The 26,897-nt window shown below is 35.3% G+C and overlaps 1 protein-coding gene across 2 annotated transcripts in view; it reads right to left on the minus strand.

Moving 5' to 3' along the window:
* Positions 1 to 26,897, minus strand: part of NCOA2 (nuclear receptor coactivator 2) — a 271,528-nt gene that overhangs the window by 153,781 nt on the left and 90,850 nt on the right. For both annotated transcript variants that reach the window (XM_063079237.1, XM_063079236.1), the window contains exon 2: positions 25,928 to 25,984. The gene's annotated coding sequence lies outside the window, so the exon portion shown is untranslated. The remainder of the gene's footprint in view (positions 1 to 25,927; positions 25,985 to 26,897) is intronic.

The raw sequence follows: 26,897 nt of genomic DNA on the forward strand, positions 1-26,897 counted from the left end.
TCAGCTAATAGGGAAGACCAATGCCCATCTCTGAGACCCCTCCCAGAAAGATAATTTCAAGTAGAGCACATAGCCTACATTTTAGGCCTTCTAATATTACACTTTCTAAATTTAATATTCAATCTGGCCATTTTTACATGATATGGCAATGAACAGAAATCTGTGTATTTAACATTCAGTTTGCAGGCAAAATCATACATTAGGCACAGTTTGACTATTTTTTTCGGTATCTTTTCATTTTAGGTCGCCTCTTCTATATCACAATGCAAAATTTAGGTAACTACTATATAATGATTTATGAGCACTGATGCCAGACTAGTTCAAATCCTTCCTGCACTAGTTATTAGCTACTTTAACTTAGAAAAATTATTAACCTCTCCTATGAAAGACCAATAGCAGTTGCTACTAACTCATTGGGTTGTAATAAATATTAAATGAGTTAGTACAAATAAAACAATAGCACCTAACATAAATCTGCACAAATCTGTCTTTTTAATAGGAAGTAACACCAGTTATTGGAGAAATTAGCTGTATGTATCACTTCAATGCTTAAAACAATAAGGTTGAGCGAGTATCTTTCTGGTTAGTAGGCTCTTTGAAGCTCAAAAAATTATAAATACAACACTGTCAACTATTTCCTCAGCTAATCTGTAAGGACAAATATTTATAGATTATCCCCCCTCAGGTTTATTATATTAATATGGAAAATTCTACTAGAAAAAAATGTGGAAAATAGGAAAAAGAACGGGTAAAGGGCAGACACACATTTCCACTATCTAAAGATACTGTTTAACACTGTGATGTATTTATTACTACCAGGAATTTTAGAACCAAAACAATTTTTTTTAATCAGTTGCATAAAACTGAATCCTATTATTTCTACTTAACAGTACTTTTTCTTGTTATTTCAACTTTGGCAATATAATTATTAATAGCATCACAACATTCCAAGTTGAGTTTGTATGTTTTAAAGCAAACCAGGAGCAACTTTCTTGTAGCAATTGCAACCATGCCATTGATTCTCATCTTAACACATAAGCTCATTTGCCCTAACAGAATGGTAATCAGGATCTACATTCATGGGTGTGCAGAGTATTCTCTATAGTACAAACACTGGCATCTTTCTAGCGTTTGGTACAGCCAAAAACAATGGCAAAGCAATAAATGCAAAAAGAAAAAAACATTAAACAAATGCTAATTTTCATAAAAGAGTATTTCCAGTTTTTCAGTAGGGACAAAGACAAACCAATTAACTTCAATCAATATACAAAATATAGTTTTCCCTCAGTATCTGTGGGGAGATTGGTTCCAGGATCTCTGCAGAGACCCAAATCTGCAAATGCTCAAGTCCCTGATATAAAATGCCTTAGTATTTGCATATAACCTACACATATCCTTGCACATACTTTGAAACATCTCTAGATTACTTAGAATACCTAACACAATGTAAATGCTATGTACATAGTTACACTGTATTGTTCAGGGTATAATGAAGAATGAAAAGTCTGTACATGTTCAGTACAGATACAATTTATTTTTAATATTTTTGCTCCACAGTTGATTGAATCCACAGATGTGGAGGGCCAAGTGTACACAATTTAGATTCTAACTTAAGGCAAAACAACCGAAATTCATCCACAATAAAAAAAAAAAAAAAAAAATCCACAGATGTACCTATGGTGAAAATATAACTTTCCACCTAATAGCTTAAGGGTACCTTAGTTTTTCATAGAGATTTAGAAAATAAAAATACACAAATTCACTGAAACCCTATTACTAATTTTGCGAGATTCAACATATATCACTTTGCTTGACTAACAGCAACCAGTGAAAATGTTTCATTTACAAAAACAATTAGGGAAGCAGCATGGTTTGATGAAAAGAGCCACTGAACTGGGAAAGCGAGAACTTGGATTCATGTCCCAGCACAGCCCATAACTATGCACCAACCAGAAAATCCTTTACTAACTCTAGGCCCCAACTTTAAAATGCAGTCCATGAATTATATGATTTCTAGGGCCTCCTCAGTTCTAAAGTAAAGATGGTGATGATACCATCAACTGGCATGCACACCACTGAATGCCTGCCACAGGACAGGGGATTTTTACTGATGGACATCACACATAGCATTACGTTCCGTGCTGTCCCAGACAATCTGTGCTTCTCTGTTATATAAAAGAATTGTTGTTTTTGTTTTTAACTGAAAATTTTTTTTTTAAAAAAATCTGCTTTAGTCTTTTCTGCCTCTCTGGGTGCCCTACCCCTTTTAACAACAACAACAAAATTGAAATTAAATATTTGGAGTTGCTCTCAATGAAGAAACTTGCATTTACTTTTCTGGTGCACCACATATTTTGAAATCTGCCTAATCAACAGACATTAATACTATCTGTTCAAATGAATATGCTTGCGTAGTTAATAAAAAGAATGCCATATGAAATCATGCTTGAATTCATTTATTTTGAACACACCTACGAGTAATTAGTTTAAAGATAAAGACATTAATGATGAATTACCTATACCACAGTTATTTTAAATAGAGTACTGCTTTATTAGTTTTCCAAGCACATTAAATTAGCAACTGAAATTCCATGATTGTACTTTAAAATGCTAATTTTATTAATTTTTTGGTTTGTTTGTAATATTCAGTAAAAGGGAAGATTTATGTCGGAAACATATCTTGGCTCATCAAAAAGCAACACAGGCATACACTTTTTTAAACACTTTTTTTTAATGCAAAGAGGAGCTCTCTCTTTGCCATCTTTGAAATACACATTCATTTATGGTCCTGATTGTAAACAACAGGCAGTACATAAGTGACAGATTTACCATGTCTTTCTTTTAACTAATAAAAAGTAATAAACTCAGAGAAATGGGGACAAAGTACAGAGTACTACAGAGGACACTGAGCTTATTAATATTAATTTTTTAAATGTTTCAACTGACTAAATGTAGCTCTAATGGGCACCCTGGCTGTAAATTTAAAATGCTATGCTTATGTGGAGATTGTGTAATAAGCAGTCATTATGCTCTTTTGTGTGTGTGCTCTAATAGGAAAACTGAGAATTTCTTGCCCATTTTAAAATTAAAAGCTTTAATAAAGTAAGATTTTTAGGGGAAAAAATACTCAACTTTTTAAGTTGTAAATTATTAAAAGCTGCTCTCACTGGACTTGACTATGTAGAAACTACAGTGATTAAATGCTTTCCAGAGCTTACATGTTAATGCTTTCAACATCAAAAATTATAATGAGAATCATGTCAGCAATCTGCTCTGCAAAGCTTTAGGTAAAGAGTGAGCAACAGCACCGTATGGCCAGGTCTACTGAAATGGACAGAAACACCTTCGCTGACGAGAATGACCAGACTGATCATTTGCTCCTGATCCCATGTGCCTATATACTCACTCACAATGCATGTGTTTGCAAACACAGGCTTCTAAACATTGAACTAGCAGACTTTTCCCTTGCTCCTGAATCACACTGCCTAATGAAGGAAGTCTGTCGCTGAAACCCTTTGAACTCTCCACTAAAAATACTTTCCACAGGAAAAATTGTATAGAGATCCTATTAAATGGAATAAGGAGATTGGAAAATTGTAGGGATCCTACACACACATCTAATTAAGAAGTACATATTTATTATCAAGTGATTTCCAACTTATGGAAATTTACATATAAACACTTTAAACATCGTTCTGTAAGTACCCACTTTTTTGGTATTTCAGAATGTGTTCAAACTTGGCAGTCTGTGAGATCTTTTAAACATCAGGCTTTTTCACATTCTCTTCTCCCATTTAAACTGCCTGTAAACTTTCATCACCAGTATTGTGCTACAGGTACAGGCATGGCTAAAATGCATTGATTCATAGTAGAAGGAGGGATGTTTACAGAAATTAAGCCAGATTCAGTCAAAGCAAAGCACATGCTTGAACATGAAATCCCTACCCCTCCTCCCAAACTTGCTCAGTAGTGTCTGTCTAACTTATCTCCATGTCTCTTCTACTGGTCCCCTAATTCTTCCCTGTCATTTTTCTGTCTATACTATCACGTGCTTCCAGTTTCTTTTCCTTTAATAAGAGTAATTTTAAAAGACTAAAGAAATTCTTTCCTGACCACAGATTTAATACAGCAGGCTTTTAACTGATTTGTCTAAAAAAAGAGAATCCCTTTGCTTCACTTCCTAACATCTGTCTCAAGAGTTAGGTTACAAATCAACCCAAATAAGGGACTAGAGGGGCATGGATATGAAGAGGGAACACAAGGAAAAGGAAAAGCTAGTGGTTAGGTCATCGGTAGAAACCATAATATAGTTTCTATTCTTTATTTGATACAATCATGTAAAGGGACGCCATGTTAGATATAATATTAAACGGATTATTAATGTTTAAAAAAAGACATGGTGCTGATAATACCAAGGTCAAAGGTTCAGATAAGATCCCCTTACCAGCCAGCCACCAAACCCCCCCCAAAACAAAAGAACTTTCTAATTTCTTAAATAAAAAATGCTCTTTGAAGATGTAAAATAATAATCCTTTTACTATTCCATCTATAGATTTAAACACTCATAAAGTAATAATATCTGCAATAAACTACCATTCATCCCCAATTTAATAAAAAAAATAAACTCTAATGCCATCAGAAATATTAATAGTAAAATACATTAATTACAGACCAAGTTATGAAATGTATGTAGCTCCTTACATGTTTTACTAAAAAAAACCACTATCTTTGATATTTTATGTTATAAAAACTGATATGTGAACTGACTTTAATAACTGTGTTTATAAATCTTTTAAGATTATCTCAATGGATAAAAAAAATCTGTACCTATTTATGTGCTGCCAAAATATGCCTTTAATTTTTAAAATGATGGTAAGAGTAGCCTAAGGCAGTCAGCAGACATCTCAGAAAACTAAATCTAATCTTACAACTTCATGCCAAAAACCTTATGTTGGGGAAATATTCAACTAAAGCAACAATAAAAACTTGGAAAATGCTGAACTGCTTTTAGTTAAAGGTGCTTGATGCTTCTCTAATATGTACAAGCACCTGACAAAGAATTCAGATTCAACTTTACTCCATTAAAACACTGAAGTTTCCATAATGCACAGAGTGTAACCTGATCATAATTGCTGTGAAGGGTGAGAGCTGCCTATATGCTAAATCTTGCCATCTGTAGATGCTTTACACAACTCCAGTTTGGTTTTTTTAAAGAAGGGTCAAAAGTTTACAGTATTTTTTTTTAACTAATTACCAATCAGAAAATTCTTTTATTTTATGTCATCTTTGAGAAATTCTCTGAACAATTTCAGTAATACCCAATCATAAATTTGCTCAGCCCTAGCTCCATCTCCAAATCCAATTTCATGTTTGTGTTACAGATACAGTCTTTAATGACCAAGCAAATAATATTTATTTCCATATTAAGCAGAAAGATTGGCATTCCCCCCAAATAACTCTCCCAAAGACACTGCTTTTAGAATGTAACAATTATTTCAACTCTATGACTCCTTTACAAAACCACTGGTGGCTTGCAACCCAACAATCCACATAGAACGTGAACAGAAAAGTACCCACTCTCAGGACCTAAATCTTGCTATTACTAGGTAAACTCTGCCACTATTCAAGATGCTCTCTCAGTCCACTCACCTCACCTTGAGTGCCTACACAGAAACACTGATGAATCTTCTCCCACCATTAAGATTCAGGGCTGGAGAACTGTCACAGTTAAGTTCTACTATTTACTGACCAAACAGATGTACACTGCAATTATAAACATATTAAAATTTCTGCATTTTTTTAAAACCCCATGTATGTCTAATAAGAAGGCATCTTCACTCAGCCAGTAGTTTGATCTATAGTTTCAGTGATTTTATATTAGTAGCAAATCCAAAATTCAAAAATAAGTACAAGTACGCCATTTTCTAAAATCTTATTTCTATAGTGTTATTTCTCTCATTAAGTTATCAAACTTTACTTGCTAAACTCTAGCATACTTATTCACAGGAAATTTCCAGTAAATTGAAATCACCACCATAAATTCAGTAGGAATAATGGGAAAGCATCTAAGAGTAGAATATAGTGCTTAAAAAGAAATAAGTAAGCACTAATACATAGTTGCAGTTTAGTTTATAAAACAGTTGTATTCCTAAAAATACTATATAAATCATGTGAATTTTAATCTTATTTCCAATATATAATGGAAATTTAATATTTAAAAGAACCCTTCTGAATCTTTATTTTTAAACTGAACTATCTTTAGCAGTACAAATGATCAGCTCCTACCTAAATTATTTTATATGTAGGAATCTGATATATTAAAATGGGTTAAATCTATGTAGTATTACTCTAATTTAAAAAATGGCCAACCAGAGAAGAACAAGTTCAGCAGAGAAAATATGAAAGAAATTTTGAATTAATGTTTCTAATTAGCAAGGGCTTTCACAAAGACTTAATAGCAAATTCTCCTTTCCTGATTAATTAGAACACCAACACAAAGAACTAGACTCTAATTGGCAGTTCTTCCAGAGAACTAGGATGGGAGAAATCCAACAAACAGCAGAATACACATTCTTTAATGAAAAAAACTGAACTGACAACCCTGTGTTTTATATAAATAGATGGTGGTTCTCATGCTTAAGCAATACCACTTTTGAAAATTATATAGGCTGTGCAGCTGGTGGTATAGCAGAAATATTTTGGCCAAAAAAAAAAAGCTTGCTCTGCAACTTTGCAAAGAGCTTTTTGTCAACTTAGATGTAAGGTAAAATGATGACTGAAAAGACCTTTGAAAAGATTTAGAATTGTTCCTCTTACTATTAATGATTCTCTAATTATCAGAGACATATTTCAATGTTTGCTGTTAACTTTAATGGAAGAATTTCACAATACACTCAAAGAATACCAGTTTCTTCCTCCAATATAAAAAGAGGCAGATCACTAATGTGAAATGAATATGCCTAAATTAAATGAAAAGAGAAAGAAATTAACAAGGAAATTTGGGACAGGACCCATAACAGCACTGCAATTAAAAAGACAAGGAAAGGAAATTCTCAGGAAAGACAAATAAATCCTCCAGCCTCTAAAATGAGGGGCTTGCTCTTGGGAAAGAGAAAGATTAACATTAAAGAACAGCAAATTGAGGAGATTTAAGAAGCAAATTCAAAAATATTTCAGACTTAAATGCCAAATTTTAAATATAAGTGCACCTATTAGTCTCAAAGCAATTCTCTCAAATTCTGACATAGAGAATTTTTTAAAAAAATAGACATCATCTACATCTATGTAGCAATTTAAATTTTCTGATAATTTTTTCATGCTATTATTAGCCACTACCTTATATTTTGCTGTCATTCTGTAAGTAAAATAATTTCAAAATCAACAACAAATAGTAAAACATAAATATACTAAAGCCAAAATACCTTGTCCTAAAAAATAGTTTCTAAGATGCTCTCTAAGCAGAAGTTAGAGGGTTTTTCCACCTGCTGTTTAACTCTTTATTCTCCAATCCCAACTATGGCCAAGATCTTTAACTTCTTGTTTCCTCATCTAAAACAGAGAAGTTTTGGGGATTTTTTTTCCTGATTGGTTCAGTGACGATATTTAAAAAAATGAATCAAAGGGCCAAAAATGGCTTGCAAAATATTTTTGGTTTTTGTTTATTTCTTGCAATGAAATATAACTGACAAAAGTTGCCTAAGATCTCAACTGTCCAACTTCCCCCTGAAGCCTTGCTGTCTGTCTGTACATTATTATCCTTTGCCCTTTCTGTCATTCCAAACAACAATCTCCTCTTTCCTTTTCTTACCCTAACCTTAAAAAACTTAGAGTTAAGGTAAGAAATTGTTCACTGGTTCTTCTTTAAAGATGTTCAATACACTAAATCTTTCAGTTAAATGAAACTAATCCTTTAAAAAGGCCAGAGTGGGGTCAGGGGAATCCTACATTTTAAAATAAAATCTTTCTAAAATATATTGTTTCTTTACCTTCTTAAATAGTGTTCTATTTAAGACATTTTACCTCTACATTAAATGTTCCCACAAATGCTACTTTTAGGTCACATCTACAAGTTATAAATATTTTTTTATGTAGGCTTGTTAATTATCAGGGTTCTCACTGTCATTTCTTTTTTTAAAATAAATATACCACAATTTATCCATTCTCCTGTTGTTAGACATTTATGTTTTTTCCAGTTTTTCACTATCCACTCACTGTCATTTTTTGTGTATTCCATGTGCCTGATTCTACCAGCCAGTTTTCTGTTTTCTAGATAAATTAAGGGTGACTTTACTCCCATACTCCTGTTTCTATAACAGCTTTATTGAGATATAATTCACATACCATACAATTCATCCACTTACAATGTACAATTCAATGGTTTTTAGTATATTCCGAGTCGTGCAACCAACACCACAATCAATTTTAGAACATTTTCAACACTATAAAAAGAAACATACATCCATTAGCAGTCACTCCCATTTCCCCCCATTCCCCACTCCCAGCCCCAGGCAACCATTAATCTACTTTCTACCTCTATAGATTTCCCTATCTTGGACATTTCATATAAATAGAATCACACAATACATGTGGCCTTTTATGGCTAGCTTCTCTCACTAAATATAATGTTTTTGAGGCTTATCCATTTTGTAGCATGTATCAGTATTTCATTTCTTTTTATTGCCAAATAATATTCCATTGACATAGAGCACATTTTATTTATCTATTATCAGCTGATGATTTGGATTGTTTTCATTTGGGGCCTATTATGAATAATGCTGCTATGAACATTCCCATATTCATATTTTTGCCAATACAGAAAATCTACTAATTAGTTTTTGGTAAGGGATGATATAGATCATAGGGAGCCTAACCATCCAAAGAGACAAAGTCTTTTGCAGGACCTGGAAGGATTCTTTCCTCACTCCCTGAGCATTCAATCACTACTCCCTGCCAACTTGCTTCAATACCGCTGAATTCACTTATCTCCATCACCTCTGCCACTATCCCCTCAGTTCAAGTCATCTCTCATCTGGATCACTTCAACAGCCTAAACTTGTCTCAGCCTCCAGTCTTGTCCTCCTATATTTCAATTTAGCACAGTGCAGGGTTTTCATTCTAAAACACCAATTTCGTCATTTCACTTCCCTGCATCAATCCTTCAGTGGATCCCCATGGCACTTAAGCTTAAAGCAAAAGGCCTGTAGACGATCTGGTCCTACCAACCTCTACAGTCCTGACCTCTGGTTCCTCTGCCACATGTATAAGGAACACAGTCCATCCTTTACGCAAAAAGGTCCTGCTCTTGTTCACCACTGGGCCTTTGTACATGCTGCCCTCTCTGCCTGGAACTACCCCTAGCAGGTGCTTCCCCTTGCCACAGAACTGTTTATACCCTACCGTATTTTATATGCCAGCACCTCCACAATAATATACCCTCCAAGTGAGAAAAGTTTGTCTTTTCTCATGGGTAGTGGATCTAGCACAATAAATGGTACAATATCTAAACACATCTAGTATAATATCTAAATGCATATTTGTGGCTTTGATTAGGGAATGCTACTTATTAATATACCTGAGTAATTCCTGTGAGTAGGTAGAACTTTTTTAGGCTCTAGGTTTCAAAAAAAAAGCTGGTGAGGAAACACAAAACATGAGGGTACTTTAAAAAGTTCATGGAAAAACAATTAAAAGATAATACTAATCTTTCCACGAACATATTGAAGTATTCTTGTAAATCTTAACCTCGGCTACCCCTCTACAACACAGGCAAGCAACCCTCCACTGTCAGGTCATATAGTAGCTTCCAAGGAAGATGCTAACCAAGCATAGGAGCCAATCATTAAAATTTAGGAAAAAACGTATTAGAAATCCTGATACGAAAGACTTTTTTGTAGCCGTAATAACTTAAATCCCTTTTCCACTTAGGGAGCGTATCAGCTCGTAATATAGAAAAGATTATGATACTGTGGCCTCTAGTAGATCAGGGGAAAAGGTAGAAAGTTCAAGTGGCTAGAGAGTATTCCCAGAAAAGCCTCTAAACTAGGAAATTCATCACCCCACTGAGTTTTCCTAGCAGCAAAAGTAACAACACTGAACAGAATCAGAGGCCTCCAAGGCAAGAGAAACATAGCCCTCTCTCCCACGCGTCTTGCCTTAACAGCATGCAGCAGTCTATGGCGAAAGGCCAACGCTCGAGAGCTACTCACGCGATCAGTTTTTAAAAAGCATTAAGATTTAGAATTTCAGATTTTCACACATGCAAAATAGAGATTCTACAACAAAGCCACTATTTATCAGAAAACTCCTGAGATGACAAGTTATGTTACCCCACTATCACCACCCACCATATGTAGTTCACTATTCCTTATCCAATGCCCTTCTAGAAATGTTTGACCATAATTTCCTATTTTAGTGAAATACTATATTCTCAAGATAATTTTATCCTTTTCTATGACTTAAGATCTTACTGTCCTTAGGACTATCTTTCTGAATATTTGATATCAATACAAAATAATGAAACATTATAAGGGGTGGGAAATAATACAGAAAGTCTATTAACCCCAACGAATTATTAATTGTGTACAAGTATGTGTTGTATTCTAACCACCTTTAATGAGATTCTATTTAATAGCAATGTAAAGGAAAAATATTATTTGAGCTTCTCAGTATAGGGTTCATGCTAATACAAGTTCATTATATTCAACTACACACATCCAGATGAATTAAAAAGTTTTTTTTGTTTCTTTGTTTGTTTTTTAAAGATGACTGGTAAGGGGATCTCAACCCTTGGCTTGGTGTTGTCAGCACCACGCTCAGCCAGTGAGCGAACTGGCCATCCATATATAGGATCCGAACCCGTGGCCTTGGTGTTATCAGCACCGCACTCTCCCGAGTGAGCCACAGGCCGGCCCGAATTAAAAAGATTAAAACGTATGTTATCATGCACATATCAATTACTACAAAACACCTACCAACAAAAAGACTACAGGATAACTCAATTATGGATCTCACCTTTCCTACTAATTAATAACATGAAGTCAGGCAGGTCACCGGATGTGTTTCTTCCCAATTGCAAAACTTCCCTTTAGAAAATTCCATGACTCTTTCAACATCACTAATAATAGTGTCAGCTGTATTGTGCTGGGTTTGGTGTAGTATTAAACCCAAATGACAAGATCCACTTCTGTTGTGCAGTGATTCTACAGAGTGATCCCAGTGTCTCAGTTTACTAAAATATTAATGCACTCACAGTGTGTGTGTGTGCACGCGCAAGTGCACAAACATGTGAATGAGGCATGTGTACTGAATTTTCATTTTAACAGACATCCAGACGGCCCCACAAGGAGGGCTAGGCACTGGTAATAAAACTGGGGGAAAAGCAGAGCCTGTCCTCCAGGGCTCTGGTTCATGCCCACTCAATTCAGGATCTACTAGTTTTTCCTCTAGTCAACACATTCTGTGATTCAGTGCCAACACTGGTGTCTTATTAACTTGATTTATCCATGTATTTGTGAAGATATTCTAGGCAAAAGACAGAAAACTAGTGGGGAACTTCAACTTTTCCACAGGTATCTGAGAGTAGTTGTTTTAGGGACACACTAGTTAAACTACATCACTTTTTTTCTCTACCCTCAAAGCAGAAGTGTTTATTTGTAATGCCAAAATGACACATTTTAAATGGTTAATACTGAGTTTTTAGATTAATTGCAGAGTCACAATGGATTTCTATACATAATCCTTCAGATTCTGACATAGTGAGTAAAGGCAAAAGACACAACTCACACAAGATCTCATAGCTACCAGTCTGGAACCAAGTCAGTGAACTACCTGCTGGCTCTCACGCATGTTTGGGTCACTGGTTCTTTTCCTGATGTAAGACACAAAGATCTGAGAATCCAGGTTTAACTCTTTATTTACTATAGCAACTGGTAGAGCAAATCGGTAAAAGAGATATTAATTTATGTTGTCTTGACTGGCAAACATTCTAAATTCTAACACTGCGAAAAATGGTAATTTCTGATAATATGTCAAAATGGTAATATTTGTTTTATTTGTCTGAGTGATTTTTCTTCCAAAGGTCACTATAATAAATTTAGAAGAATGTTCAAAAGTGCTCCACTTGAATAAATGAGCAACAGACCCTCCTTACTAGCTGACTGCCAGCAATGACCATCTGCCGGAGTCTACAGTAAACATGCTTAACCATTTTTTATACCTGTTTTCATATTCGTACTCTCAGAATCTTTGGACTGTGCTCCCAAGTGAGAATTAGGGCAAAGTTCTAGGTGGGAGCATATTTTAAGAATAAATATCCTCTTCTCTCTTTCTTATCTCCCTTCTCCCCTAAAAGGAGGCTTGTTGGGGTATAAGCAGATGGAAGTGAGAAAGTAATCACACAGAAAACACACTAAAAGAAAATTTAGTAGAAATACTCGGTGATTTTTAAGAGAGAAAACACAGAATACTGATTTTTCAGGTAAGGTATGGACCATAATTTTTTGAAGGTCTTTAGATCTCCTGATGGCTATTTGAGGAAAGAACAAAAATTTGTTCTTTGAAGGCTGGAAAGAAAATAATATAATGGAAAGGCACCTCAACTCTCTCAGCCACCTTATCATATTCTCCCTTTTGTCTGTGAGCAAACTCTGATCAGATTTAAGATAATTGTGGCTAACTCATGAATATCCTTCCTTAAGTGATTGTATATATGAATGAATGTGTGTGTGTGAGAGAGAGAGACAGAGAGAGAATTACTGAACAGGATTTCAACTGATTATGTTGTTACTCAGGAAAGAAGTCTTGCCTTGACCCTCTGGCAGCATGAGTTTGTTGCTGAGCTGGTTGCTCATGTTGCGGGGGCATGACTGAGGCCCTTGACCCCCCACTGCCCTGGCTCGGGAGTGGTCATTACTGGGCTGGCTGCAGGTGTGGGGGTGCACATCTGAGGCCCTCAGCCCTACACTGCCCCAGCTCAGGAGAGCCCAGGGCGCTTCCTGCGGTAGCTCAGTGGTCGTTGCTGGGATGGTTGCACTTGCCAGGGGGGATGTGGCCGAGATCCAAGGCCCACAACCTCGGGACTGGTTGTGGGTGTCATGGAGCATGGCTGAGGCTTCCGGCCCTCCTTCCTTTCTCGTTTAGTAGCCCAGGGGACTTCTGGTCGTTCGAGGTGTTATAGGTGTTCTTTGGTGAAATGAGACGTTTACTAGTTAATATCAAACTTTGTCTCCGGTTGTGGGTACTTTGTTTTTTCTCTCAGTTCTGTATTAGACTATTTGTTGTTCCCATCACTCAAACTCTGTGCTGTCCTTTGCTTACTTCTAAAATGGGGAACTTCCTGTGAGGACCAGTACTTGAACTCTGTGGTTGAGCTAAATTGCTGCTTTGCTGCTGATTCCCTGGGGAAGGCTTTTTGCCCAGCTCAAGTTTTTGACTGACCTTTATAGGTACTTCCTGTTCTAATGAAATCTGGTGCACCTGTGTTGTGTAAATACACTGGTCTGGGCCTGGGTCTTTTCATCAAACTGCATCCCATGCAATTCTATATTCCTGACCAGTCTCCTCTGAGTGGTCCTGTTTTGACTGGGGGGCAGATCAGCTGTCCTTGCTGTGCCCCAGTGCTCTCCCAGTGGGCCCATCTCCCCCGCTGCCCATGCTGCAAACAGTTCCCATGGGACGGGCCGTGCTCCGGTCCCTTGTGATGACTCACTGGCCCCTGAGTGGCTTCCTTTTTTCAGTTGTTGTAGCTCCTTGGGCCTGTATAGGTCCACAGGAACCCTATTAGTGGTATTGCTGGCCTGGGGGCCACAAAGGCCCTTCTCTCCCCTACCTCCTCCAGGTAAGCTCATCCGAAAGGCACAGCTACAGCTTTTCCCAGCTCTTGCTCCATGCACTCAGCAGCAACCAGCCCAGCAATTACCACTGAGCCACTGCAGGAAGCACCCTGGGGCTCACCCAAGCCAGGGCAGTGGGGGGCCTCGGGCCTCGGTCACATGCCCCCAACACAAGCAATCAGCCCAGAGATGACCACCAAGCTGCAGCAAGAAGAGCCCTGTGTTCCCAAGCTGGGGTGGTGTGAGGCAAGGGCTTTTGCCACAACCTCCCTGACAACTGCACCCAGTCTGGCAATAACCAAGCCACCTCTGAAAGCCCCCTGGTCTCCCCTATGGGAATGTGGGGGGTGCCACAGGCCTCAATCCTGCTCCTCCTCCTTCCTCCATCATATTTCCTTCCCCTTTCCCCTCTCCCCCTCCCTCCCAACTGCTCTGCATCATAGAACGTAAAAAAAATAATATTAATAAAATTTTAAAAAGAAGAAAAAGACTTCTAAGGCACAAAATGGATGAAAATTTATCAGAAACAAAAACCAAACAAACAAGAGAGAGAGAGGAGAGTACATGGTCTGTGCAACAGGTAAAGCTCAGATGGGAACTGCTGCTGATGTGTTATCTAAAATTTTCGGAAACATAACGTAACCTAGAGTAGGAAAAGGAATCGAAGAAATGGAACAGAAGCAGAGGAGGAGGAGGAAGGAGAGGAGAATGAGATAGGTAAAAACCAACTATTAAAAATAATTTTCTTTATGCTGTCCTAAGTGGGTTTTTCTGTGAATTATTTCAATACAACAAAACCACATACTAGAAGAAGAATAGATCTCTTAGGGAAGTGGAATCTGAACAGGAAGAACAGATTAGACTCAGGTAGGTATCACGGATAAAGGGGCCTCAGGATAAGCTTTATATCAGATGCTGAATAATACTGGACCTTCTCTATTCTTTCCATCTGATATACCTGCAACTTACTACTTATGAAAAGGACATGCTCTTATAATAAATACCCTTACATTTGTAACAGGTTTTAGAGCCTCATGCTTAACTACCTTTTATACCTCTTAAATTAAAGGTATTCTTGAAAGAGAATCATCAGACAAGTGATTAAACTCTAGTAAGAAAATTAAAAATCAACAAGAATTTACTTATAGCTCTGAACATACCCAAGTGTTATGGGATCCTCCCTATCATTTAGTTGGGAAATTTACAACCTAGTTGGACTAAGTTTAGAATGTAGTAGCCACCATTAAGCGCCCACATACTCAAGACACTTTCAGCTAAGATTATACCCAATAGCTCTTTTCCTATCTTTTGGCATTTGAGTTTTGTCAACAAAAGGTATCCCTTATTTCTGTTTCATTTCTTTTTTTTTTTTTTTTGGTCTTTTACATGACCGGCACTCAGACAGTGAGTGCACCGGCCAGTCCTATATAGGATCCGAACCCACGGCAGGAGCGTCACTGCGCTCCCAGCGCTGCACTCTCCCGAGTGCGCCACGGGCTCGGCCCGTTTCATTTCTAAATACTCCTGTTTTGATGAACTAGAATAGATGGTAGGGTTGTTGACTGTACAGAAAGATATGCACAAGGCAAAGAGTGCCAAGAGACAGACAGCCATGGGCCCAGTACCCATTACCCTTCTCATGCTCTACCTACCACATTATTTTACACATGTTGATAAATTGCTTTGTTACCCCATTCATGTAACTTAATGTTTATTTGCCATTTACCATACTACATTGTAAGACATGGGCATGATAAAGACCAGAAATATTGCTTCTGTATACCTAAAACATTCCTACTTTACTATATGCACTACAATTGCTCCAGAAATGAATAAAGACTAAATTTAAAATAAATAAAGACTAAAAAGGCCACCAGTTGGCTGCAGAATGAAAAAGAAATCAGGGCTTTCACCCATTCAGTAAGTTACATCTATATCACTAGATGTCCTATGTTATATCAGAAAGAAGAAATTTTGGAAATACACAGATCCAAGTTCAAATTCCAGAGCTACCTACCCAGTGACATGACCCTTGATTAATCCCTCTGAGCCGCAGTGTTCTCATCTATACAATGGGGGTAATTTCTCTCTCTCAAGCTGTTGGTAAGAATTTGATGAAATAAAATGTATAGAAAGAAAAATTTCTTTCTTAAAATCCCTTTATATTCTAATTTATAAAAACACTTCCATACTTGGTTTCAAAAGGATGTGGTCAAGCCCTTCTAGAAGGTATTTGAAACAAACTTTTCAAGAGACTTGTTAACAACCATGACTTATAAAATACTCAAAGTCAAATTTTTTAAGTTAGATTTAACTAGTGACTTAAGAAATATCATAAATTACTGAAACACTAAAAACATATTTCACAGTACTAAATTATGTTTATGCTTAAAAACCACTTTAAAAGAAAACGGCTGCTGTGAATAAAGGAAATTCTACGTGGTAAGCAATTAAAACCTTTTTTTGTGTTCATGGTGAATACTATTAATTATATCAGAAAAACTCATAATCAACCAAAAACACTGTGCACTGATTCTATAGAGCAGCTGTAACCTCCCCTATACATTAAAAAAAAAAAAAAAAAAAAAAAAACTTGGGAAATCTGAGAGGGAAGATGGCCTAATTCTTTTACATTTAATAAAATATAAAGGCCATTTCTGTTAAGAAAAGGCTATCTAAAATATAGTAAAAATGAAATAGCAACTGTTCAATGTAGATTAAGTTTTGTTTCTGTTTTTTTAAGTAATTAAAGGATTCTCCAGTCACTCTTAGGATGTGATCTTTTCTAAATAAAAACTGAAATTTGCTTGGAGTTGAAGATTTTCTTCTCTTTGAGTGAAAGGGTCCTAGCCTAGGTAGGTTTCTGATTATGGAAATTCCTTTTTAGATTTTTTTGAGTAAAATGTCTAAGGTTGTTTTTAAAGACAAGAACATGAAAAAAAAAGTAGACTAGCCCCCTTTTCCATCTTTCAAAACAAAATAACCATGTTAACAGAAAACCTAAACACAAATCCTATTGAATGCAGTGTCTGTGTAAGCTCATTTAGCCAAGGAATAGCTTAATATTTCTGTGACCTGCATTTTCCTTTATTAATTAATGTCAGATTATAATTTCTGATATAATATTCAATTTATCAACTTCATGGACTTCCGGTCTTACTAGTAGCCACAATGATATGAGCCTGCAGACCCTCACTGGAGTGGAGGGAACAGCATACAGAATGCTAAGCCTTGTCATGTCCTTACCTAGACTTAGACAGGCAGTGTAGGTTTGAAATTACTAAACTTTTTCTTTCCTTTTTTTTGGCCTGGTTGGTCTTTTTTTTTAAGAGAACAAAGTTTCAAAAGCCAACCACTAGAAATGGATCTAAATCCCAATTTGGCCTCTAAGTAGCTAATTAAATTAGGTGCATATCATTGGGCAAGTCATTTAACCTTTCAGTACCTTTATTTCCCATCTTTAAAATAGGATCATAATAGCAGCTACTTCATAGCTTTCCTTTGAGGATTATGTGAATTAATATGAGAAGGGCTTAGACCACTACCTGGTACATGACAGGCACAATATGCATGCTAGCTGTTATAAATGATCTTTCAGTTCCAAGAATTTTTTGTTCTATTTGCATTATGATTGAAATAGAGTAATAATACTGTTGATGATCCTTGGTTTCACATTCCTGTCTCTATTGAACCTACATTGTTGATTGGCCTAAAACTACTGAATTTAATCAAATATAAGTGAACTGTACATTTGGTTAAATAGTTGACTTAAACATACATGTCTTAATTTGTATTCATGTATGTCTTTCTACCTGTTTGGAGTCCCATCATGATTATTAATCTTTGGGTGGCTGTAATGTTAACAATGTTCTGTAAATAAACAATGAAAAACAACATTAACCGACATGTTGCTCCATATAATAAAAAAATCAATAAATCATATATAATCAAGATAAATTTAGTGGTATGCTTCTACTCAATTTCCTTCACATACCTGATTTATATATTTTGAGCACATTTTTCTGTCAAAGCTCATTTTTAGTATCTGATAGGATCAGTTAACAAAACTTTCCTTTTCACAAATCAGAATCATTTTTCTCACTTAACTAATATGGTAGCACAAAATGTCTTCACAACCAGGGACTGGCCACTTAGCTCACTTGGGAGAGCATGGTGCTGATTACACCAAGGTCAAGGGTTCACATCCCCATACCGGCCAGCTGCCAAAAAAAAAAGTCTTCACAATTGTTATTAGATTCAATTAAAAGCATATGAGTTACAAGACACAATGTCGTGTCCTATAGCCCACAATGTAAAATGTGAATGCTTTGAAAATAAAGCAGTTTAGTCTTGACCTCAAAGAGAATTTAGAGATATTCAGAACATGCCTCATATTCTGACACTAAGAATTTATCCAGAGTTTACATTGATATAGAACACGTAAAGGCCAAGAATGAAGTCTTGCCAGTAAGTAACAGTAAATGCTTGTTTTTCCTCTTTTCTCTCTACCTTTCAAGTTAACCTACATTTATCTCTGTTTCAAAACATTTGTGAATCTTTAACTACCTCATGAAAGCTTACCGTCGTGTGTAAACAAATGATCAGGTATGTTATTTTCATAATCAGCCCTTGAAATGTAATAGGAAACAGAGCCCTTAATCAACAGAGACTTCAGTCAAAATAATGATTTAATTAAAAGGAACACTTAATAGAAATATCACAATAAGCCAAACATATCTAATTTATTGGAATAATGTCACTTATTTTCTACCCCTGAAATGTGAAAGGATTAAGAAGTAAGGAAGCATCTGGCTCTTGGTGTGGCAGTCCTACCCCCACAGGGACTTGCGGATGGCCCCCACTGACAGAGCATCTTTGGACAAGGGCCAGCGCTGCGGCTCTGGGATTAAACAGCTTTGGTGATGAGCCACCAAAGAGAAAGGGGAAGGTTTTTGAATTTTTCCCTTTAAAAATAAGGAGGAATAAAATTAGAATACTTGAAATGGATTATGATTTAAAGCAATATGCTTTGGTATTTACAATATGTTTTAAAAATACATTTAAGAGATCACAGCAGTATTTTACAAATGGCTATCATTTTATATTTTCAAAAGATACTTTGAACAGAAAGTTTGAACCTGACCTTGATAAGTATAAATATGTCAGTGAACAAGTTCAAAGAATTAATAGTAACATTTTAGACGATAAAGATTTCATAAAATTTTGTGAGTATTTTGAAGCAGCAGTAACATTAAACATCTAACCATCAGAGAAAAAAAATGTATCTGTCCTAAAGCACCTAGTTACCAAGAAAATCTAAAATCTAGATTCTACTGCTATTGTAATAAAACATAATCTACTGCTGTTTATATATTAATAAGAGAACCATGAACCCAAACTAATTTGTCCAAAAGATGTTTAATTAAGTCAATGGAATTTTACATTTCTATGCTATTCAAATATAATATAGTATAAATAACCACAATATAGTTTTCAAAATACATTAGTTCAAAACTACCTTCTGCGGGGCCGGCCCGTGGCTCACTTGGGAGAGTGTGGTGCTGATAACACCAAGGCCACGGGTTCGGCTCCCTGTATAGGGATGGCTGGTTCGCTCACTTGGGAGATCATAGTGCTGACAACACCAAGTCAACGGTTAAGATTCCCTTACCAGTCATCTTTTTAAAAAAAAAACAAAACAAACAAACAAAAAAAACTATCTTCTGCTTTCACACTCTATCTTATAGCCCATGAAACAGAGGTGGATTGTAATAAAACCACCAGATAAAAGGAAGAATTAGTAATCTCAATCAAATAGCCTTTTTAATGACAAAGACTTGAAAGAAACTGAAAGATCAACTGTATTGCTGGGCCACTACTCTCTCTATTCTAGTTTAACCCACCAATTTAATAATTATGGCACAGCTATTTCTTTTCTAGTTTAGGTAAAGATTTCAAAGTATCAGTACTCATGCACAGTGCTGGCAGCTTATTTTAGAAGCTTCGCTCATCCTTCCACTGAGGTCCTCCCTGGCCTCTCACATCCCTGCTCTTCCAATCCTTTCCACTTCTCAAGGAGGCACATAAAACTGTGCTAGGATTTTGTGATACTGATAGGTAACAAATTTCCAGTCCTTCAGTAAGGTTGAGACTATAAAATTTTAAGTGTATAATTTCGGCTTATGGAATTAATGTAAGTGGCACCAAAAAAACCAAAATTGTTAGTTTTGAAAAAATACAGTCCTCAAATTAATCAATTCTACTTTTCTAAAAGGTAGTGAAAAGATAATTCTGTCAACTATGGCACCAAAAAAGCAAACCTGCATGGAGTCATGTAGATAAAAGATCCTCCAAAATTGAAATACATACATTTAAACTACGCTTGACTTCTCACTTAGACATTATTAAATGCTACATACTTACCCTCCCTTTGCTCTTTTTGGATGGGAAAGTCAGAGATGTAGCTGACTAGGCCAAAAAATACATTTCCATTGATTGTAGACACTGGTGAATCATTCGTGAAGTAGCAAACAAGGCTTAGACAACCCAGTGTATGAAATTAAGTTAAAACCACAATTTGCAACACTTACCATTAACCTCTCTGGTTTTCTCCACTTAGGGGGAGTCTCAAGCTAGCAACAGAAGTCACAATGTAAATATGTATATCCTAATGACAAAGAATCACAGCAAAAACCAAAAAACCTACTTAATTTTATGGATATGGATAATTTTATAAATAAATGCTTAATTTACCCCTTGTATCTAGAATATTACAACAGTTGAGAATGTTATGCATTTGAGCTTCAAAAATAAACTATGAGTTGTTGAATGGAAGTAGTCTAATTTATTGCTACTTTATCTTTAAGGTGGAGTATGGCAAGGTCAGCTGACACAAATTCAGCCCCCGCCTAGATAAAAACATATATCCGGCACTTTCCTTCCAAGATAAAGTGAGGTGCATAGCTAAAAATCCTAACTGACCCAAATCAAGTGCCAAGTATTTCAAAAGTTAGAGTGGTGTGAAATTCTGCTTATCACAGACTTTTTCCCTGAAGCTAACAACTCTACCAACCAGATAAGTAGAATATACAAGTTTGAATTGAAATCTAAGAGCCAATAACAAAAAAACAAACAAACAAACAAAAAACCCAAAAACAACAACAAAAAGGCCAGAGAATACACATTTTATTAACAATCTGCAAGCCACTTCTTTCACTCCCACGCGTAAATGCTCCTGCTCTCTGATGTAGAAAAGCATAGCTGAGAAATCATGGTCCATCCTAACTTTCTCAGAAGATTTTGACACCAGTGCTACCTCCTCTAAGACATGCTAACTCAAAAGACCTATACAAGATACAGACTCATAATACTCTTCGTTTCAATTATGTTCAAAGAATACCAGTTATGCCAACAGAAGTTACACTTAGAAAATTTCAATTAAAAAGAAAAGTTGCTCTCACAGTAAATTAGCTCTAAACTGAAACTCAATTCTCTTACATTCTAAGAAACAACATCCTTACACATTTTGTAAAAAATGTTTTTAAATTACTGTCTGTAATTCTAAATTTTACTTCAGAATTTGAATTACCTAGAAAAATCAGGTTTTCCCATATTTCTGGTATATTTTTCAGCAATGCACTATGCTTACACACATCATTCTGCTTGTCCACCTATATGGAAACAGAAATTCAACCATTCTAGGGCTGGCTGGTTAGCTCAGTTGGTTAGAGAAGAGCCTCATAACCACAAGACCACAAGTTCAGTTCCCCATACTGGCCAGCCACCAAAAAGAAAAAAAAGAAAGAAGTTCCACCACTCTAGATGAAGATTTGCCTGGACTCTGTGAGACTGGCTCGAATTAACTAAGCACAATACACCTACCTCAAATGGTGTGTGCCTTCCTTCCCAAAAGCATGCTCTGAAAGCACTGTTAACTCTACATAAACAAAAGGTTAACTTACAACAGTCAGCATTTTTTTATTGTTGCTATTGCCTTAACCCCTACTTATATAGATAGATTAAGTTTTTTAATAGAATGGACATATATTCAGAAGTCACTGCCCAATTTCTCTTTTTAAAAAAGTCAGAAAACCAAAATTCAATATAAAAACATCAAACAAGGCAATACAGCGTTAAATTTGCAAGGTATTCTTTTTACTGTTTATAATTCTTCATATTTCCCAAAGCACTCAACAAACACTAGCATAATACAAATAATGAATATTTCTGAAACGAAGAAGGGGAAGAAGGAAGCAGGGATGGCTGATGGAGGGATGGCCTAAAGGTAAAAGGAAGGCCGGACGACAGAAAGGAGAGTTAATGGTGCTGAATGAATCTAGTTTAACGGAGAAACTAAACCAATCTGTTCACCCTAATGTGCGCAGAGAAAAAAAAAACAAGCAAAAGAAAATAGTAAAATGCTTTAAAAATTGGCCTGCCAGACTAATAGCTTCCAACTGATGGCTTTGCGTTAATAACACCCATCAGAAGATAATTTCAACCTAACAGTGAGCCTATGCTATCCTGACTTCAGCAGTCCATTTTAAATATACTAAGTCTAGATGAGTCTATCCTGTGAAATTAGTATTGGGATTCGACTCTGAATAGTTAAATGACTGAGAGCATTTTGTCAACTGTCAAAAAAATGTGTTACTCTCCAGATCACCATGCTGACATTTGCAGGAAGTACCACAAAAGTAGTAATACAATTAAACATGATTTTGCCTATAGCAAAAGATACATAATTAAATACAGTTTTCTATAGATTTTCTATAGTTGCCTATAATTATAGTTGCCATAGATTTTCACTATAAGCAGATTTTGCCTATAGCGAAAGATATATAATTATAGTTTTCTAAATTTTAGTTTAGATTAATACTGATTTTCAGCAGACAGTGCTCAAAGCCTGATATCTCTAGCTTAAATCAAGCTGCCCATCTTCATGGGAATCTATACATCTCTGTTATATTAAATATCTAACACCAATCTTCTCACATCCACAAGCAAAAATAGAATTCAAAATACAACAAATATTCATTTTGAATGTACTTCCATCCATGTTATATACAATATGGTCAAAATTTCTTTTATGCCTTGACATGCTTAATATAATTTTTAGTATTTAGCATTTAACAACAAAGTGTACTAGTACTACATGAAGTATATTACGCTTTCTTGTACAGTGGAGTACTTCTCTTCATATGTTATTATTGAAGAATTGGGCTGTACCTACTATGTGTGAATAATTCTTCACCTATCCACCCTTACCCTATCCCCTGACCCCAAATCTTCTAGCTAGAGAAAATAAATTTATAAATAAATCCAAAGTCTATATAAATCCACAGTGAGTTCAACTTTCCATAGTGAAGGGAAAATTACGCTTCAAGGCTATATTGTCAAACAGATTTATCTAAGTCATGCTCCTGTTATGATTACCAATGCCAAGTAAATTTTATTGGCTGACTCTAAAAATGTGTAAAATGTGAGACTGGGATAGAAATAAAGATCTAGCTATAGATTAAAAAGCAGAGTTTAGTCTGTTAAATAAATTTTCACTTTTTAAATTCAAATCACGCAATTCCCTTTTCCATATATAGCACTCAAATATGAAAACTGCATTTACACTCATAGATATCTCTTTTTAAAAGTCTGAACAAGTATAATTAATCATGTTTACAAATCAAAACTTTAAGGTGTATTCGACGAAGCTGCCTTCAAGAATATTTCCACATTATTATACATTTAAGACTCATAATGTCTATACAATATCTCCTACAAGTCTTGAAAATAAGAGAAGCTAAAGTTCTATATTTGAACCAATTCTCCTCTGCTTCAAAGCCATATCATTTTATTTCTTAAATAATTTTAAAAAAATTTTCCCAGAGATATAAATTATCATATGTTGCAATATAAGGGTTCTAAGTAATCCTATGCCAATATATTTCAAACAACCTGTGCTGTGCAGGAAAAGTGACTTATCCAACGAAACGTAAATGCCACCTATAATGTAAAATGTCTAATAATGTAAAATAGAAAGAATGCTGATTTATAACATACCACTTTTGCAATGGAAAAAAGGAATGAAATAAATGGCTGTCCCTTGTGCCCTGCCCCCAAAAAGAGAGTACGAAATTAAAGTCGCAGTGAAACTTTGAATTGTTTAGGTAGTCATTAAATTTCAAATGAGTTGTCATGTTTCACAGTTTGAAATAAAGGTTAAAAATTAAGACTGACTAATGAAATATAACTGAAATAATGGTTGACTTTTAAATTAATTTTGAAGTCTTCAAATATGAATATGATTTTCATATATTACATGCATTGCCACAAATATGCTTGTAATCAGGGCCATTTCGACAGAAAATGGAGCTTAGTGGTTAAGGTCCAGGTCTCTGGAGTGGCAAACTGCCACTTATAACCTTGGAAAAGTCATTTAACCTCTCTGAGCTTCAATTTCTAACCTCTCTGAGCTTCAATTTCCTTATCAGTTATTCTGAAGATAACTGAAATGCACTTACATAATGCCTGGCACACAGTATGAGAGCAATAAATAATAGCTGCTCTTACTAGTATTATCAATGGAATCCCTGCAAGGTGCACCTATAAAATAGATGTGAATCAGAAATGGCTACATAATCTTTAAAAAACCCCTAAAGGTCAAATTTAGTTATTTCTATAAATGAAAAATCGTGGTGGCAGGAGAGGTGAATGCCTGAAGAAGGTAAAAACAGATGACAGAAAAAAAAAAAAAAACACCAAGAGACAAGAGTACAATAACTGCAATCAATATCCTGGAACACTTAAAGAAAATTACCATGGACACAAGGAAACAAATGGTCAGCTTATATGTCTATAGCTATCTTTGATAATAAGTTCAAACATCATACATAGCACAGGAAAATGATCAAAAAATTTCCCCAATATAGAAACAGACAACTAATTAAGTTACATTTTATATCCAGTGACAGGTGGTGGGAAAATTATAACTTATTTGGCTTTCGGAGATTAAAACTGGATAACTTCCAAATCTACTTTGCTCTCTATAAAGATGTCACAAAACTTATCCAGGATGTTAACATCATACACTAAGGAGGTGAGAAGCTGCCATACCTCCTTCAGGTTTTTTCCTTTACTTGATCATAGGAACCCTTCTGGGATAATGACAAAATAAATGAGGAATTGGAAGAGTTATCCTCTGAATTCTATCCTAATTAAGCATATTTGAACACATAAAACATCCAACACAGCTAATTTTTCATAAAATTAAAGAGCTATATACTTTAAGTACATGGTATTATTTCAGGTCTAGAAATAAGTGTAAGAAACTATTCCTAATTTGTATTTTCAGATGCAGACAGAGTTCAATGACTCTGAATATAAATATATTCTTAATATTTATTACCCAATAATTACTTTAACAAACATTTACTCAGTCTTTAGTATATACTTAGCACTTTCCTAAGGGCTAGGGAATGGTGTTTCAAACAAAACAGAAATGGTACCAAAGTTTGTGAATCTAGTAAGGGACATATAAAGAAATAAGTAAGAATATATCACATGATAATAAATATTATTATAAAAATAAATCAAGGGTGTGCGATAAAAAGTGATTAAGAAGCTATTTCAGATTAGTTAAACAAGAAAGACTGGCTCATTACATTATATAACATCTACCACCGTAAGTCTGAGATTTGCTGCCAAAATCTATAGTAACTTTTCTACTCTTTTGCCCTAATTAAGAAATGAAAAATACTACCACTCAAACATTTTACATATAAAAATAAATGCAAACATTTTGCCAAGCTATGAAATTACAATTTAATAAATTATAATCAACTCATCCAATGGGTATATGTAAATTCTTCCCAAATATAGATATATACAGTAACCACTGATAAACAGATATGGTCATTTTACCTTTAAATGTCGTCTCCAATGCATTCACAAAGAACTTTCACAATAAAAGAGAAATGTAGACAAATACACATCTTTTTATTTATATTCATTTTACTATATAATATTTTTCTATAAATAGAATTTTTAAATATTTTACTTAAAAATCAAAATATTCCAACATAAAGAATTAAACTTTAACTCACCTGTGCCTGTACACAGCGCAGAAGATCTATAAATCTGCAGCCAAATCCAAGAGAAGTCTGGAATATAAACAAACAAACATGAATAAAATCTGCAGACTCCTGTTGGACTCCTTAGAGTAGATGTAATTTTTACAACTAATATACAAGTAATACTCATTAATTTGCATCGATATACAAGAAATATTCATAACATCTCTCCATTAAATTGCATGGTAAATCAAGAGGTACACTTGCTGCATTCTATTTACACAAGATAATGTAAAATATATAAGGCCACATTTCGTAGTGCATTATTAGGTAACAACATATTCTGAGTTGCTGTTGTGGCACTTTATTTTACTGCTTGTCTAATAATCAGCCTTCCCCACCAGACTGAAAGCTGAGTAAAAGCAGAGAAGACCTTAGCTACCCATTTCCATATGGAATTTCTAGGGCCACCACAGTGCCTAGCACGCACACTGCAACACCCAGTAAATGCTGGATGGATGGATGGATGGAGGGATGGATGGATGGATGGATGGATAGATAGAAAGAAAGAAAGACAAACAGATAAATAAATAAATAAATTTCACATACTTATCTTAATTTGCCATGATTTACCTATTCTTTCTCTTTTGCAGTTTACCTACATGGAACCAAAAGGCCTGAACTTATTGAAAGAAAAACCTTACAATAACATAACCATTTTAAAAAAGAAGTATAAAAGTGACTGAATAATTTGTTTTCTCAAAAAAAGTGTTTATGGGAGGAAAAATGAAGTTATATATTACAACCATAATAATTTACAAGAGAAAAGGTGGACAAGAAAAGGAAGAATTGAATATTTTCATTAACGAGGGCAACTCCTCATCGAGAACAGGCCTACTTAAACTGAGAGCAGCCCTGCAGCTTTTTCTCTCATCTTTCCACTGCACCAAAGAAGTTTGTTTCCAAGGTGCACAGTGAGGAATATGAAGACAAGAAATATGTG

This window comes from Cynocephalus volans, chromosome 15, assembly GCF_027409185.1.
Source record: "Cynocephalus volans isolate mCynVol1 chromosome 15, mCynVol1.pri, whole genome shotgun sequence".
Lineage (NCBI taxonomy): Eukaryota > Metazoa > Chordata > Mammalia > Dermoptera > Cynocephalidae > Cynocephalus > Cynocephalus volans.